General features: G+C 36.9%; 1 protein-coding gene and 1 long non-coding RNA gene across 7 annotated transcripts in view; one reads left to right on the forward strand and one right to left on the reverse strand.

The window, feature by feature from the left end:
• Positions 1–17,971, forward strand: part of BCL11B (BCL11 transcription factor B) — a 156,321-nt gene that overhangs the window by 95,924 nt on the left and 42,426 nt on the right. The gene's annotated exons all lie outside the window — the stretch shown is intronic.
• LOC308660337 overlaps positions 1,340–17,971 on the reverse strand; it is a 28,971-nt gene continuing 12,339 nt past the window's right edge. Inside the window, exons 3-4 of one of the 2 annotated variants that reach the window (XR_014024720.1) lie at positions 2,490–2,686; positions 1,340–1,591 (exon numbers count right to left, since the gene is read on the reverse strand). This is a non-coding gene — a long non-coding RNA (uncharacterized lncRNA). Of the gene's footprint in view, positions 1,592–2,310; positions 2,687–17,971 lie in introns of those variants that run through there. The other variant, XR_014024721.1, reaches the window with a different exon arrangement.

The raw sequence follows: 17,971 nt of genomic DNA on the forward strand, positions 1-17,971 counted from the left end.
AGACACTAACAGAATAGATTACAACTCTCATGACCTTCAGAGAGATGTCTGGGAATGATGGGAGTTGTCTAGGTTGGGGAAAGTTTCCTAAGATATCCAAAGTTCAAGTATGAAAAGGGCAATATTTGTTGCAGATATATTTCTTGTATGGGATAATAGAGAATTTGTTTGACCGATGTCAGTGTTCTTTTCTGATGTCTGGATAAAATATGCCAAACATCTGGATTTCTCTGCTGGGAACTTTTTAAGCAGGAGAGGCGGGTGTTTGAAACATGCCCTTGTGGGTGGATTGGAGAAGGCTCTTTTCTGCTTTGCATTATGTGTGAGTCACGCTATCTTCAGTGCTAATTCTTTCATGAATAAGATCCATAGGCTTTGGCCTCGGTTATCAAGGTCTTTCTTCCCAGCTATTAAACTCATATAATTAATTTGAATATTGATTTAGTTAGATGATTCCAATCTTTTAAGACACTAGAAGCCTATTGAAGTTCATGGGGTTCATATAATGTAAGCTGAAAAGAAGTTGTTAATATTAGAGAACATTGTGTGGATGTCCCACAGTTGGAGGGGGGTTGGTCCTCCAATCTATCCTCAGTCTGAAATTTTCTCTTGATGGAAATGACTGTACATCTGGCATTCAGTTTGACCTTAAGATCAATTCTCTTTTTACTGAAATAAATCAAAATTAGGCTCTTGATTTCAGAGAATATCAGTGCTGATATCAGTACTTCTAGCCACCTTCTACTCTCTGCTACTGTAATGCTTGTTGACATTACTGTGTCAAGGTAAATAAAATCTTGACTGAATATATTTTTAATGTGTTAATTAATTATATTATGGTTTCTCAATTAGTTCTTTTACATTCTATTCTACTCAGCTTTTTTCCCCTTTTTGTATCCATCACTTGAAATCAAACTACCAATTCCTCTTAAATTTTGTCTTTGCAGTTTTATCTACAAACAACTGGGGTGTGGAGGGGAGAGGAGGGAGAGAAGCTTGGCTTTGTTTTTGAATAGCACAATTTTTTTTAACAGCTTACTTTTTTTAATAGCAAATTTTATTATTTAAAACTTGGGACAAGGTGTTAACGGTCTGACAATCCTTCTTGTCTTACATCATTTTTGTGTTTTATATACATATATACACTTTATATACATATCATTTATATACAGTTATAGAATATTCAATCTTATCAACTACCTTATTTTTTTTTAATTCCATTTATATCCCGCCCTTCTCCAAAGACTCAGGGCGGCTTACAAGCTTAGCAGTAGCCTTCATTCTATGTATATGCCTGCTTATTCTAGTAATATGTGAAATAAGCATCCTGTGTGTTTCTGTTGTGACCTTCCTTTCTGTTCCCACCATGAGTAAAACTTATTCCAAATTTTGTAGTAATCTGACTGATCTTTATTTTTAATTTCCAAAGTTAACTTGTCCATTTCTGCGCACTCCCAAATTTTATTTATCACTTCACTCTCGTCCGGTATTTCACTGTTTTTCCATTTCTGGGCGAACGTCATTCTCGCTGCTGTGATGATGTGTATCATTATATATAACTCTTCTTTGGTATGCTTCTCTGTTGTTATGCCTATAAGGAAAAATTCTAGTCTATAATCTACACTCAGTCTTGATATTTCTTCTAACCATATCCGAATCCTTTGCCAATACTTTTGCGTCTTATTACAGGACCACCAAACATGGAAATAAGTACCTAATTCTTCGGAACACTTCCAACAGCTAGGGGATATTGTCTTGTACATTTTGGCTAATCGTGCTGGTGGGAGATGCCACCGGTAAAACATTTTATATAAATTTTCTTTATAAGCTGAGGCCAGCGTTATCTTTTTATTTCTATCCCAGAGAGTTTACCAAATATCAAAATCTATGCCATGTCCCAAATTTTTAGCCCATATCAGCATTGGTTCTTTAACTTGTTCCTCAAACATTTTGTACCCCAATAGCAAACTATACAATTTCCTTATTTGTTTCTCATCTGGCCCCAATAATTTTTTATCCAATGCAGTTTCTTGAATATTTATCCCCTACACTTTCTTATCTTTCCCATATTGTGTTTGTGTCTGTAGGTAAGCCCACCATTCCAATTTTATCCCTTGTTGCTCTAGTTCCTGTCTAGATTTTAGTTCTCCCATTTCATTCGTAATATCCTTGTATGTAGTACTGTTTTCCAAATTAAACAAATTTTGGTAGACTATCGCTTCAAGGGTGGACAACCAGACTGGTACTTTAATGTAATTTTGTTTTCTAATTTTATTCCAAATTTTAAGTAGCGCTTGTCTAATCCGATGGTTTTGAAAATGGTCCAAATTCTTCCACCGTCAAAATACATTTTCTGCTTTAAAAATTGGGAGTTATACAATATACATACATATGTATACATACACGCACACAGAGAGTCAATCTCTTAAGGACTTTGGAAAAAGTCTCTCTTCTGCCTGACTAGAAACAGTTAATGCTTGAAAACATACCTGTTTTAATACTATTACGATGTACTTAATTTTCTTTTAATGTTTTTGCTACACTCATAAAAGCTTGTTGCTTTCTGGTCTTTTATTTCTGTGGGGTTTTTTTAAGATAGAGGCTAATTTGATTTGTTCTGATATGTCTCACATATCTAATTGCTGCTGTTGAGAATGATTAATGTCCAGCTGAAGAGTTTCCACATCTATAAATGAAAATTGAAAACAGATGTTACTTTGATGAAAGTGTCTTCCAGCCCTCATCAGCAGTGGCTGACAGCATTGGCTGCTGAGATATAGCTATCTGTCAATAGATAGATATTTAGTGCCAAATACAGTTCATACACATACTGACAGAGAGCCAAGATAACAATTTATGATAATTTCATCCAGTTTATAAATATACAGATATAGAGTCTTGTGGCCATACTATTAGTGGACTTTGATAGTGATGGACTGCCAAAAATAAACAAAACCAATTTATTTTATGATTCTTGATATCTTTCTCCAGAATATTGGCTTCTATTGTCTCATATTTATCTCCTATTCATTAATTCACTGCTGTTACAAAAAAGAAAAAAAACACATTTAAAGTCTTATATTAAGAGTGGATAATAAAGTTGGAAACACTTGTACTGTAATTCTTGATGACTTTACTAAAAGAGTTAAATACATGTTTAGCTTCCTCCCACTGAAGTTATGGGACAGTAAAAAGAATTGTATTTGGCAAAGTGATGCCCATTGCCTAATTCATCTGTGCTTTACTCAGGAAAAAGTGCCTGAAAATGGACAATATGATTCTTCCCTTCTCTTTTGCCTAATTCTAAATAGGAATTAATTATCCCCTAGATAGGAAAGTGACAGTATTTTAATTCTAAAAAAAGAATAAAGATAAATATCATTAGGAAGAAGTATGTGCTATACTTTATTTTCTCTTTATCTCTCAGACAAGGAAAAGATTTCCTTTTCGGTTTTTTTTTTACTGTTCATGCAACTGATCACTTAAGCAGAAGCTGACGTTTTGCAGTTCATTTAAATATTGTAGTTTTGGGACAGTTTCATTTTTTAATATGGTTTTCACCTAGTTGCATTGGCAGAGATAGCATAACCAAAAATAGATGGCTGCTTTAAGTGCAAGATAGCATAGATCTTTTAAGAACTTATGTATATATTTTGGCTGGCATGGTGGAGGATGTAGCAAACAGCTTCTGTACTTAGAAATTATACTTAGGCAAGCCACATGGGGAGCTGTTCTACACACTATAACTGCATCAGGAAAATTGGATACTTTTAGGGTAGCTCCGCAGGTATTCATAATGAAAGGTGTTTACAGGTAATTGACAAGTGAAAAAATTTGAAAAAATAAAAATTTGAAAATTTTACATTAAAAAGTTCAATCATGTTTCTCAGTCTTAAGCTTCCTGATTAGCTTAAATACAATCAGTTGTTTTTACACAAATGCACAGACATTTAAAGTTATTACTCCTGCTAAATAGCTGGGAGGATGCTGAGAGCTAGGTGTTTCTTAACTGAAGTTTAAGTAAGGAAGTTTCTCTTGTTTTATTTAATTTAGAGGAAATGGCTCCATGAAATCTCAAAACTCAGGAGTCTAAAATTTCATCTTAATCTATTCCACAGATTTCCCCTTTCTTAAGATTTCTTAAGCTTTATTTGGGGCTTTGACTGTGAGTCTGGGGGCAATGAAGCTACACAGTATATCTTAGGCAGCCCGTGGGACCGAGGACAAGATCAAACTAGCTGTCTTTCTTGTTACAGCCAAGACACAGGAAAATCCTCTGCTTTTAGCATGATGTCATTTCATCCAATGGGTGGGAGCTGTTAATACCTGCATTGAAATCTTTCTTAAGTGTTTCTTGTAATGTTGCTTGCGGCAAATGCTGAAGAATGCTAAATGAATAATATTAAAATGTAAACTTGGAGGCTTATTGTAATGGATAGAAAAATCTACTTGATTTCTGACCCAGAAACAACTTTTGGTATATAGATCCATATTCATATTCTTACATAGTTCATACACAGTTTTAAATTATTTATTGGTAATGTTTATTGCTATGATGGGAGCAGTGAGTATGCTATTGCATCTGCATAGGCTAATTATTTTGACATTGAGCAGCTGCTGTTAGGATTTGGGTTTGAGTTTTCAAAATGCAAATCAAAGCTACAGTTTCTTTCAAATGAGGTTTTAAAATTTTCTCATATTTAAATTTAATAAATTTATTAGATACATAAATGTGTGTATATGTGTATGTGTATAACATATCCAGAGACATATACAAATAATAATCATAGCAAATGCATCAAGTTCATTTCAGTGTTAACAGATCAAATAGCTGCTCTTTGAATCTTTCCCTGAAGTGATTAAGTTTTCTCCCCCCCCACACACATACACACACATGTGTGGAGGGAAATGTGTGAAGCAAATGGAACTGGGCTGATTTGGATTAGAATTTCCTGAGAATTTCTACAAGCTGTATTCTTTTTTCCTTTCTGCTTCAAACAAAACAGAGGCAAATGGTTTAAACTTCAGAGAATTACTTATTTAATGTTTAAAGAGCTCCTAGAAGAGAACAGTGTAAGAAGCAGAGGCTAGCAAGGGCTATTGCCAGATTTGGCCTATTAAACTGCAATTAAATAACACGGGGATTCTCTGGAATGGGCAAAACCACTTAGATGTAGTGCTGACTCAGTAGAGAAGGTATGTAGCAATATAATGCCACATGGCACCTTGGAGAAACAGCTGGGAAATATAAATAGATTTCCATAGTGTTAAAATACTAAGAACTTGTTTTGCAATTCTGGTGACATCTGTATTGCTAGTAATAGTAAAACTCATAGCAGAATGTATTTTTCTTTTTATGAAGAAAAGGATGGTCTGCTTTACTTTTTTAAACTAAGCATAATATTGAGCTTGATTTTTAGAGTCCTAGGTTGTGATTCCAAACTCTGCATTATCTCTATCCATACTACACACTTCCGTTAGAAGTTTGTATTTAGGGCATATCCTCAAAGGGAAATTTATCAGGCAGTTGCAAGTATAGTGTTGACATGCATATGTAAAGTAGCTATTGTAGGACAACAGTGGACAAGCTGGTAATATTGGACTGTGCATTTGAGTGTGTGAGTAGAGAAAAATGTGGGAGTGAGAGGAACAGAGAGGAGAGGATTTAGACCAGGTGTGTCAAACTGCCGGCCCATAGGCCGGATGTGTCATGTGGAAGCCACGCCCACCCCATTGGCGGCAATGGCAAAATCATCCCAATACGTTGTGCCAGGGCTTTTCAACCTTTTCACCCATTGTACCACTTTTAGGATATGGCAACATCCGAGTACCACCAGTCGCCTAGCAAGGTGTCAAAAACGTGATGAACCTCCCCCCAAAAAGGAAAAAAAATGATGAAGTACAGGTAGTCCTTGACTTACAACAGTTTGCTTAATGAGTGCTCGAAGTTACAATGGCACTGAAAAAAGTGCCCCCCAAGCCACAGCTGAGCAAGACACCTGCCTGCTCACCAGGCGGCGCTCTTCCTCCTGTCTGAGATTTTCATTGTTGTGAGAATTTCTGTTGAGGATTGGCAGCGGGGGTGGGGCGGGGGTATGTTTGGTTTTTATTCCCCCCCCCCCCCGTCTGCTGGGTGGTTGCCGCATGTTTTGGTCACTTCACATAACCCTGGGACACTGTGACCATGATAAATTTGTTTGCCAAGTTGCCAAGCATCTGAATGTAAATCACAAGACCCTGGGGATGATGCAACATTCCAGCTGATCGGCGCTTCTTCTGGTCTCAGCAGAAGCGCCAGGATCAGCGCTGAGCTCCAGCTGGAGCCTGGCGCTGATCCTGGTGCTTCCACTGAGCCCTGACAGCCCCAAAGAAGTGCTGATCCTGGTGCTTCTGCTGAGCCCTGACAGCCCTGCAGCTCCAGCCATCTCTCGCTCAGGCTTGTGTGGTGCTGCCACCGGTTCAGCTCATTCACTTCCCCCACTACTTTTCTAGGATGGTCGCTTACCACCTCTCAGGTGCCAATGTACCACAGGTGGTACCCATACCACTGGTTGAAAAGCCCTGCATTGCGCAATGTCACGTGACATCACAAGTTTGGCATGTCTGATTTAGACAGACATGCGTTATTTAAGTTTGGAAGCACATGTAAATTCTTGTCTTTTGCATACCAAATATAAGAACAGAACAGCCATATTTACCAACTTACATTTAAAAAAGAAATATTTTTAGGTAAGAGCTGATTTACATTTTAAAATCAAGTCATAGCACAGTTTTGATTATTAGGCTACAGATATTTTGGTTTCTTCAATGATCAGCTAATACTTTTACATAGGAATAAGTTCCCTTATATTACAAAAAATACAACATATTTAAAAATGAAGCTAATAAAATGAACATAATAAAATGTCTGGTTGCTTGTCAGGAGTATGCATATAAATAAATATGATTGGTCAAATGATCCACATATTTATAGTGGCTAACACGCAGGATATTGGCTGTTAACCTTTGTTCTTGTCACATTCAGTATGGTTGCTAGGGCCTCCAATCACTGCAGTATAGTTATCATGGGAATACATTTATATTATCTGGTGCTGGTTTAAATTTGCTACTTGTTGTGAGTCATCAACTGTATTCATACAGTATGCTTAATTAAGACAGCTATCAACTTAGCAGCAGCATTTATACAACATTATGCCTGGTAAGTTTTGACATTGGTTAATTTCTTATGGCTAAATGTGTAATGGCAGTGTGTTATGAGTCATGGTGGCGCAGTGGTTAGAATGCAGTACTGCAGGCTATTTCTGCTGACTGCTGGCTGACAGTTCGATTCTCACCTGCTCAAGGTTGACTCAGCCTTCCATCCTTCTGAGGTCGGTAAAATGAGGACCCAGATTGTTGGGAGCAATATGCTGACTAAACCGCTTAGAGAGGAGCTGTAATGCATTGTGAAGCAGTATATAAGTCTAAGTGCTGTTGCTATGTGGTTAGTGTGCAATTTTGTATATTCTGCAACCACAGAAAAGGGTTAAATTCAGTCTATGAGAACATAGCCATTGAATGATTGATCATAGAACAAAGGAACTTGTCAGTTTCTTTGTCCAACTAGCCTAGTATTACCCCTTTAACTGCCAGCAGCTGTCCTGGGTTTTTAGCTCTTTTCCTTCACGTAGTTCCTAATATTTCCAAATGGAGATGCGCAAGACTGAAATGGGAATTTCTGTCAAAAATGGTTGATGTGTATTTTATAGAAATACTGGCCCAAATGGTCTGTGGTAAGGATGTGATGCAGAAAAAAAACAAGATTAAAATTAATATAAACCAAGCATAGCTATTTGTTTTCGATTTCAGGTCTTGGCAGTTTTTACAATTACAAAATTGTGACTGTAAATTCCAGCAGTGACCAAACCTCAAGATTATTAGGATTCCATCTTATTAATAAATTCTAATTTTAACTAGACTTATATAATAGTGAGATAATTATGCTGGTAACTAGGAGTAAAGAATAAGGGTGTGGAGAGAAGGGTCGTCAAAAGCTAGAGCCCCAGGGAGGCTGATTAATCTGGTTTACTTATAGGGTTTCTTCATTTTGTGCTTAGGCCTCAGGCTCTCCTTTTCCTGACCTGGGGGAAAGATTGGGCTGACACCTGAATAAAAGAAGGGATGCTTTCTCGCACTTCAAAGTCAGCCATCCCCAGGCAAATCATACTGCTACTTTACACTGATATTCTTTGATATTCGAATCTATTTGCTTTTTCATAAATATGAAGGAGTTACTCAGTGGTCCCTGGACATTCATTTCTGAAAAAACATGGAATGATTGTCCATTGCCTAGATCCTTTGAACAAATTCTTTCAGCATGTTTATTATCAAGGAACAGTTTTTAAATATATCACATAAATTCACAAGCAACATCTGTTTTCCTTGCAGGAAAGGTCTTGCTAACTAAGATTAAATATTGAGGGGTATGAATGTGTGGCTCATAAACTCAATGGGAGTTTATGACATTTGATAAAATCTCTGTAAATTGCTAGCCAATTAATAATCCTGACCAACAGTACCTCTCCAGCTCTTTTCCAAAGAAATGTCAACTGTATTTAATCTTCTTTCTCTAACTTCTCCTTTGTCTTAAGCATCCTTGCCCATAGTGGTATCATACTGAGCTGTAATCCAAAAGTTCTTTTCTTCTAATTTTATTTACTGTTCTTGCCAGTTCATCACTTTGGCATTTTATTCATGGAATATTGTTCAAAATTCTTCGTTGGGATGTGCTATTCATTCCCTTTCTGTCAAAGGTGTTTAGAAAGACGTTTGCCCTGTAGCTGTCTATTTCTGTTTAAAAAAGAAAAAGTTGTACTAACCAACAAAGGCAATGCGTGTTATAATTCTGACTTCCTTTCTTTAAATAGAAAGTCATTTAGTTCAAATGAGGATTAAATCTCTAATTGCAAGGTAGAGAAAATTATGAGGTTATAAATTTTTCTTATAATTCTGCACTCATTTTATAGGTACTTAATGGAACCACTGGGAGACAATTTAGGTTTGAGAAGTGGCATGGTGAAAAAATTAAAATGCCGTGGTCTGTATGTCTGTTTTGATACAAAGAACATATTAAAAAATCTGATCATGGATTTCCATGGCTTGAACAAGATGGCATACTTGCATAATTGATAATGAGTGTTATCAGGAAAAAATGTAGTAGTCTCACATGTAGAAGAATACATTCATGGCTGTTGAGTATGCTATACTCAGTGTTGAATAACATCCAACTTGGAGCTGTCTCATTAGAATATTCTCCATTTCTTCTAAATACAATGTAAAATATGTTGCTTGTGCAAAACCAGCATGTCAAATAGAAGGCGAGCCTAGATGGAGTCTTTGACATGGTAGCCTTGGGTGTGCAGGGAGCATTTACATTTTCATTCCTATAATAATTGAAGTGTGAACTAGAGTGCAGTGCAAAATAGTTTAGTTATCAGATGCTGCTGTTTATGATGTGTCAGTTTTCTGTGAAGCTTTGTGAAAAAAATAACTTATTGAGACTTAAAGCTTTTACCTTCAAATGTTCAATGAATGAAAGCTAGAAAATGCGTATTAATAGAGGGCAAGAACACTAGGCTAAAGTGTGGAAGGTCAATAAGAATACTACTACTCATGAGACAAAACTGGGACAGTAAAAATGATTTTAACAACAAATTCAGGTGATATTTGTAAATAGAAATGGCTAGCTAGTCAGAAGCAATAACTACTTTTAAATAGTACATCTTGTAAATACTTCAAACATGTAGAAAAGCTGCATTACAATAAATTAAATCATTGGTCCATAAAGTTCAAATAATGAAGCTACTCCAGATGAAAATATATAGGTAGATTTCAGAGTTGTGGGATCAATTGTATAATTTCTAGGATCCCAAGATTCATCAGTTTGAACATAATGCACATAATTTACATTTAGAGCTAAGAAATTCTAAATGGAGTAATTGACCTTGAGTATCAAAAGTAAGCAAGCTCTTTTAACATAAAAGCCTATTAGTTTCTCCTGAGATTTCTTCACTGTGACCAAAGAATTGGGGTAGGAGAGGGACGGAATTTGGTTGCTGTTGTGGCAGTTTCTAAGAGGAAAGACCCTCTCCTATTCTGTTCTATTTCAGGAGTTTGGAGATTGTTGAGTAGCACTGTAATTCAATTTTTGCTGTTTCTGCCATGTGTAAACTATGAAACAGTATTATTAAAGCACTTATGAATTTCTTTCCTTGTTAACTTTTACTTTTACTCCCACATACATAGTAGAATAAATCTTTTTCCATTAATGGCATATCACATAAACTACAACTTTGTTTCAAGTCACTTCAAAACTATCAGTAGGAACTGTCAACAACAGCAGAACTCAACATTCTTACCTGGTCCATGAATATAGGGCACACCTCCATGATCAATTTAGTTAAAAATAGTGAGGTTCTAAGGAAACCTTCTGCCCTTTGGTACTGTGGAGGTAGTGACAGATTTTATTTTCCTGGGCTCCAAGATCACTGCAGATGGGGACTGTAGCCAAGAAATTAAAAGACGCTTGCTCCTTGGGAGGAAAGCCATGGCAAATCTAGACAGCACACTAAAAGCAGAGACATCACCCTGTCAACAAAAGTGCGTATAGTCAAGGCTATGGTCTTCCTAGTTGCAATGTATGGCTGTGAAAGTTGGACCATAAGAAAGGCTGAGCGCCAAAGAATTGAGGCCTTTGAACTATGGTGCTGGAGAAGACTCCTGCGAGTCCCTTGGACTGCAAGGCGATCAAACCGGTCAGTCCTAGAGGAGATCAATCCTGACTGCTCTTTAGAAGGCCAGATCCTGAAGCTAAAACTCAAATACTTTGGCCACCTAATGAGAAGGAAGGACTCACTGGAGAAGAGCCTAATGCTGGGAAAGATCGAGGGCAATAGAAGAAGGGGACGACAGAGAATGAGGTGGCTGGATGGAGTCACTGAAGCAGTAGGTGTGAGCTTAAATGGACTCCAGCAGATGGTAGAGGACAGGAAGGCCTGGAGGAATGTTGTCCATAGGGTCGCGATGGGTCGGACACGACTTCGCAGCTAACAACAACAACAAAGGAAACCTTTTCCTTAACTATCCTTCCCCTCCAATCAGGTTATCTATAAGAGGAAGTAATTGTCCTTCTAGTAGATAACTGGTTGGAGGGAAGGATAGTTACGTTTTTCTGCCCAACAGTACTATTTGTCTATCAGGTAAAGCCATTTTAGCACTGTAATAGTGCTAAAATGTGGGAGAATTGGGCTAAGTTGTGATGTAACCATAAAGGGGAGAACATGTGGGTGTTCATTTCTTTTTGGAAATATACACAAGGCCAGGTTAAATGTTCTGATAAACTTGTGGCTATTCACAAAAACAGTAGCTGTGCATACCTCTCTTTCCCCCCTCTGTAATAATTAATAAATGTAGCTGTGTTCTGTGTTGTGACATTATTTTCTGTGTGCAATTTAGTGGAATATCAAATGCCAAAGCACATTCATGACAAAGAGTCAGTAGTGTATCCTAAGCTTGTCACAAGGAGAAAAGGGTGTGACAAAGGATGAATACACGTCATTTTCCAAGGGGAATTTCTTACAAAAGTGTGAACAGTTGCTCCTATAAGTGTGAACTATCACCAACCCACCCATTTCACAACCTAGATCTTACAACAATATTAATTGGGCCAGTTGGCAAGTGTGAACCTGCCTTTCTTTGTCCATGTTTTCTTGTAGGTGTGATTGATAAAGAGTGCACATGGTTTTGCAAGATAGCCTTTGCATTACCAAATCAAAAAGTCCATAGAGCTACCTGCATATTTGTCTGGGGCAGAAAATGCTTCTTCCAACTAAAAAGTCTTTGCTGTTTTTGATGTAACCTTTGATGTAAACTATTGAATTCTTTTTACCTCAGAGGTCAACAGTTGAAAATCCCATTCTTAGATTATATAATATATAAGAATCCAACTGTAACTCTTGCCTCTATTCCCACTTCTAATGTATAGTCATACACATTATTACAGGTGTGTTTTATGATATAGGGGGAAAACTGGTAGCATTTCGTCAGATGGACCAATCTGCACTTATGAGATCTGTATCCATAGGTTTTGAAAGGTCAGTTGGTAGGTCATCCTTTATATTTAATTGCTACTTTTGAATGATTCAAGTCTATTGGTTTTATTTGTTTTTATTCTTGCTAGTCTAGTTTTATTACTTCTGAATCTTGTATATAGGGCATATTACTAAATTTTGGGGTGGGAGAGAGTTTCTTTTTATTGAAGTTTTTAGTTGCATGTCATCTAGATTTTTGCTAAGGAGTCTGGTATGCCAGATATATAATATTCCATTGTGGCTGGTAGAAGAGAATCAAGACATTCCCTCTCTTGTTTTGCAGTAATATTTCCCATCTTTTTTCTAGTGATCTTGAATTTTAGATGACAGGCTAAAATGTTTTGCAATTCTGGGTTGAAAGGCAAATGCAAATAATAGTTCAATGATTTTGATGTAATGGCAAACTGTAATTTGTCACAAATGAAAAGGTACAGGAAGATACAAGGAGAGAAACTACATGAACTCAAGATCATTCATGCTGTGTCAAAACATGGCTAAATGTCACATCTTAAATGAGATGCATTCTTTCTTATATTGATTTTCAAAACATTAAATATTGTAGGGTTTTTTTTCCTTTATCCTCCCCCCAGGCATTATATTCCTAGAAATGAGAATTTTAAAAAGTATATGAGAGGGAATGAGCTGTGTAGCTGTTTTTCTTCGGTCCTCTTACCTGTTGTAAATCTGACTATTTATGATGAACCAGGTACTCATATTAAGTTAAGTTATTAACCTAAGTTTCCTAGCAGGTATTTTTTTTAATAAAATACCGCTTTTGATATGTATGCCCTGTCTAAATATAATGATGCTGTGGCAGATACTTATTACACATGTCTATATCATGCACATATAGTTGCTAATTACATACAATAATAAATCATTTGAACATCCTACAAAAAATATGAGGATGATTCCATTTAGGATGGGACATTCATTCAGATGGATTAATAGGTAAAAATAAATACTTTTTGGGGGAATAAACCTCATAAGTGTAAGTTTATTTATTTATTTATCACATTTCTACACCGTCCATTTTACCTAAGTGAATCTGAGCGGCTTACAATAAAAGTTGCATGCATATTTTGTATTAATAGTACTAAAGGATTGATTGTATCTAAATATTCAAACATTGGGAAAAATTCCTTCCCTTTTCCCCTCATTAGTTGTACTCTATGTTGTTTTTGCAGATTTAGGAATGATGTAGTCAGGGGGAGCTGTTCCACAACAAATGTAGCTGAAATTCACATAAACTTTGGAAGCAAAACCCTAAAAAAACAGTTTCTACAGCATTCATTATTAAGATATTCATTCTTATAAGAGGATGTTAAATAATTAAGCTGAAGGAGGGAGACTATGTAAATAAATGCAGGAATATATTTAAATAATGAACATTTTTAATTTGCTCATGTAAAATAATTGCAGGCTGATGGCAGCTTAAACCTTCAAATTTATTAAATTGTTCTTTTCATATTTGTTGCAAAGGAGCAAGGTTGCATTATTTTCTTAACAGTAAAAACTTGTAGCAATTTCAAGAATTTCCCCTTTTATTCAAAAATGGAGTCAGTTATGCTCTGAAGTTGCTTTCTGAACCAGTTCTATATACCTTGCTGGTGAGAGCAGATCCCTTGTGTCCCTCTTTTTGGGTATGCTTGCGTTGTGTGTGAGTTCATGTTCTGTCCCCCTTATTTTTGATGGATAGGCTATAGTTCCTTTGCTTCAAAATATGGAGTAAAGACATGAGAACAGATTCTTTATTAAATTCTTTGTAAAAAAAATTAGAATATATTGTGCTTATTTCTTACCATATCCATATTACTTATATGCTGGTTTTCAAACAAGGATTCTAGGAATAGGAGAGGATAGGACAGGACAGGACCTTGGTGTTCTTCTAGTCCAGCTGCCTGCTGGAGCAGGAGAACCTATACCATCTCAGAACAAGTGACTGTCTCTTTTTAAAAACCTCCAGTGATGGAGCACCCACGATTTCTGAGGACAAGCTGTTCCACTGGTTAATTGTTCTCACTGTTACGAACTTAATTCCAGGTTGCTTCTCTCTTTGATCAGTGTTCTGTACCAGCCTACTACCGGCCCTGCAGATAAGGCAGGGACAACCCCTTTACAAGAAGGCAAGAGGCTGGAACTAAGCCTGCCAAATTTATGGACACAAAAGCAAACAGCAAAAACAAGACACGAACCATGAAACAGGAGCTATTCAAACGGTTGCCTTCAGCAAACCAGCCCTCCCACGCATTCCCCTTTTAAACAGTTCAGGGCGTGGCTTCTCTCTGCCTCCTTCCGAGGTGCCCCATTGCCTTCCTCTGTTTACTCCTGATTGACTGCCTCCTGCGTCGGGCATCCTTGAACAGGGCCAGCTGTGGGTCATCTTCATCCACGCTGTCAGGCTCACACAGCTGGGTCTGCATCGTAACCAGGTGGGAGGGGCCTGGCTGAGGGCTCTCATCAGCAAGCTCTCCAACACCCTCAGCAAGCTCTCCAACACCCCCCCTCCTCCTCTGAATCGTCCGACCCAACTGCCAAACCCACAGGCTGACCCTGAATCACAACAATCAGTTTCCAACCATTGTTTCTTGTCCTGCCGTCTGGTGCTTTGGAGAATAATTTGACCAGCTCTTCTTTGTGGCAGCCTCCCAAATACTGGAATGCTGCTATCATGTCACCCCTATTTCTTTTTTTTTTTAGACTAGCCAAACCTAAGTAAGTCCTGCAGTCATTCTTAATATATTTTAGTCTCCAGGCCTTGGATCATCTTAGTTGCTCTACTCTGAACCTTTTCCAACGTCTCGACATCTTTTTTGTAGTATGGTGACCAAAATTGGCTGCACTCCAGCTTGTAATCAAATTGTATCAACAGCATAAAGGTTTGACCACAAGTTAGAATGATAGAAAAAAGCACATTATTTTAAGCAAAAAGGGACAGAAACATTCTCTAGAGAAGGAATGCTTTATTCTCTTCAAAACTCTCTAATGCCTAGAAACTTCCAGTTACTAGAATAAATGAGATAGTTCTTGTTCTTGCAAAATTCTGTTTTAAGTCTCTTCTGCATGTAAAACCTACTGAATCAGAGTAAATATATTCTGAGCAAAAGGAAATAATGAAGAAATGCATAAAAGAAATGGGGTTGACCCTGTGTATCATTATATTGAGTCCAGTCCTAAAATTGAATTCCTGCTGTAACCATGACAGCCCTTCTCCTGGAAAAGTGTCCAGGGTGGATTTGTGGAGTGGTGTGTGCAAAAGAGGCAGAAAATGTAACCAAATATCTGACCATTTAAACATAGATTTCAAACAATCTGTGTATTGACAGCAATCAATTCTCAGGCCATTGAAACTTCCCCCTGTCATTGAACTGGGAAAGGTAAACCAGCTTCAGTGCTCTGTGCGCTGTAATTGCAATAATTTAATTTAGCTATTTAACCTGTAATTCAGTGGTATTTATTAAAGAGCATAGGAGAAAATGAGGCCATTAAGAGCCAGAGATGAATACATTGAAATGAAAATGAACACTTCTAACTGCTAGTTGACCTTCGTTTTGTAGCAGTTTTTATTAGAGTGGTCATGGTAATTACTGGGATGTGAATCACGAAGAAAAGTGAATAATTCCGTAATGAACATTTTTATTCATTATCTCACATTTTCAGAAAGTGGGAAAGTCTCTTGTAAAAGGACTGGCAGACGGTCTCCCCTTTTGTTTGTTTTTCGACAAATAATGGTTTGTGGACAATAGCCCAGTGCAAAACATCCTTCCACTGGGCGAATTTGTGTCATACTAAATTGATGGGCCTGTGGTGTTCAATATGCAGCATACCAACTTTCATAGTGCACTCAGGGAGACATAGCTGTTTGCAAATTGAACAAGAAAAGTACCAGCAAACAGAAGGCAGGCAAGTTGCACAGATTCAAAGACAGACTGTGCAATGTTTATTAAAACAAGTTTCTCATGTTACAAGATTTAGTTGTATCCAGTACATGGGGGAATGGATCTGCAAAGATGAATCCCATCAGTGTTTTATTTTCACTCTTGTGTCCTTTATTGAGTAAAGTGAAATATTTATGGTAATTAACGCATAGGTAAGCAGCTGCCTTTACTTCAGTAAGGAGCTGTTTGCTTGATTTTTTTAAAAAAATACACTCTCCGCAGTAGAGTGCATGGAACAGAGCAATTGTGAAATATTCTGAATGCTTCTTAGAGGACAAATGAACAAAAATTTCTTCTCTCTTTATCAAAGGAACCCTGATATAATACAAGCACATAAGAGTAGTACTGAAAGAACACCAATAATCTGAAAATGATGATGAATGTTTGGGTAAATGTAAGAGGGTTAAAATGGAACTCATTTTTTCTGCTGAGGTAATTTCCTCAGAATAATGTGAGACATAATTATTGAGGACTAAGTTTAGCTTTTTTTATACTAAAACAAGGCTTGCTGAACTACTAGTAATACCATGCATACTATGCAATAGATAAAAGCAACATAACACAGAGTAGTGTGATGTAAAAGCTGTTCTTATACTCCCCCAAAGTATATATTCTCCAAAGAATGCAAGAAAGATTCTAATTCAGGGCTGCAAAAACAAATGACCACTTAGTGGCAAGAAAACCCTCTGTGCTGCCAGCTAGTGGTTTCTTGGATTTTACAGCTCAGAAACTGTTAATGAACAGATATCAGAAATCTAAAGAGACGTTTTCTTAAAAAGCTACTAAAGTAAAGTCTCCTGGACTTATGGCTCCAGGTAGAAGCTATGCCTTGGGATGCTTTTGCTTAGCTTTGATTTGAGGCATTGGTTTTTGGTGGCAGCACCAGTCCTTTGGAAAAGCCTGCCAGGGACATCAAGTTGGCACCCACTTTGAATGCTTTCTGGAAGTAGCTCAAAATGGAGTTCTTTTGGAGAAAATGTTTGGACCGTGATACCATCTCGCCTGAATTTATATATTGGTTTTATTTTTATTTTATTTTTGCATTCTGTACTTTATTTTAATTGGATTTTGGACAGTTTAACTGTATATTTTACCTTTGGAAAGCACTGAGAGAATCCTTTGGAATTGTGATCATGGTCAAGCTCAACTCCTTAAATTCAAGGACATGTTTACGCATTTTCATAGCAACAGTGCATAAATTGGTTACTGTTGTCTTCTTCTGGAATATTTTTTCACTTTCCAATCTAGCCTAGAGCCCTGTTTTTCTGTGGCAGACTCCCATCCATTTAATAAGGAGGCTTGATTCTTCTTAGTATCAGACCCTTCCAGTCAGCAAGTAAAAGTATTAGGCAATTTAGAATAAAAGGCACATAGCTATAGATATCTTTCTTCATAAGTAATGGCCTGAAGGAGAATAATGACTAGGATATCTAAGGCAAAGATTTTTGGAATCTACATGACACCACAGGTATTGGAGATGAAAGTCTATTTTAAATCCTAGAATCCCAAAATACTGTGTATATTTGACATTACTTGGAGTTTGCCAGGTCCATCTGAATGCAAGATCAGTGGGACATTTCTATAGCTTAGTATACTACATGGGTATGCACAGTTATGTCATAGTATTCCTGATATATTCAGTATAGGTTTTTAAATAAAATGTCTAAACAGATAAACTTAATTTTATTATTATTATTATTATTATTATTATTATTATTATTATTATTATTATTATTATTATTATTATTATTATTATTATTATTAATGATGTTGGGAGGTACCTTGGAGGTCATCCAGTCCAACCCCCTACTATACCATTTCAGACAAATAGCTGTCCAGTCTCTTCTTAAAAACTTCCAGTGTTGGAGCATTCACTGCTTCTGGAGGCAGGTTGTTCCACTGGTT

The sequence above is a fragment of the Vipera berus genome (genome assembly GCF_964194415.1).
Source record: "Vipera berus genome assembly, chromosome: 1".
Taxonomy (NCBI): domain Eukaryota; kingdom Metazoa; phylum Chordata; class Lepidosauria; order Squamata; family Viperidae; genus Vipera; species Vipera berus.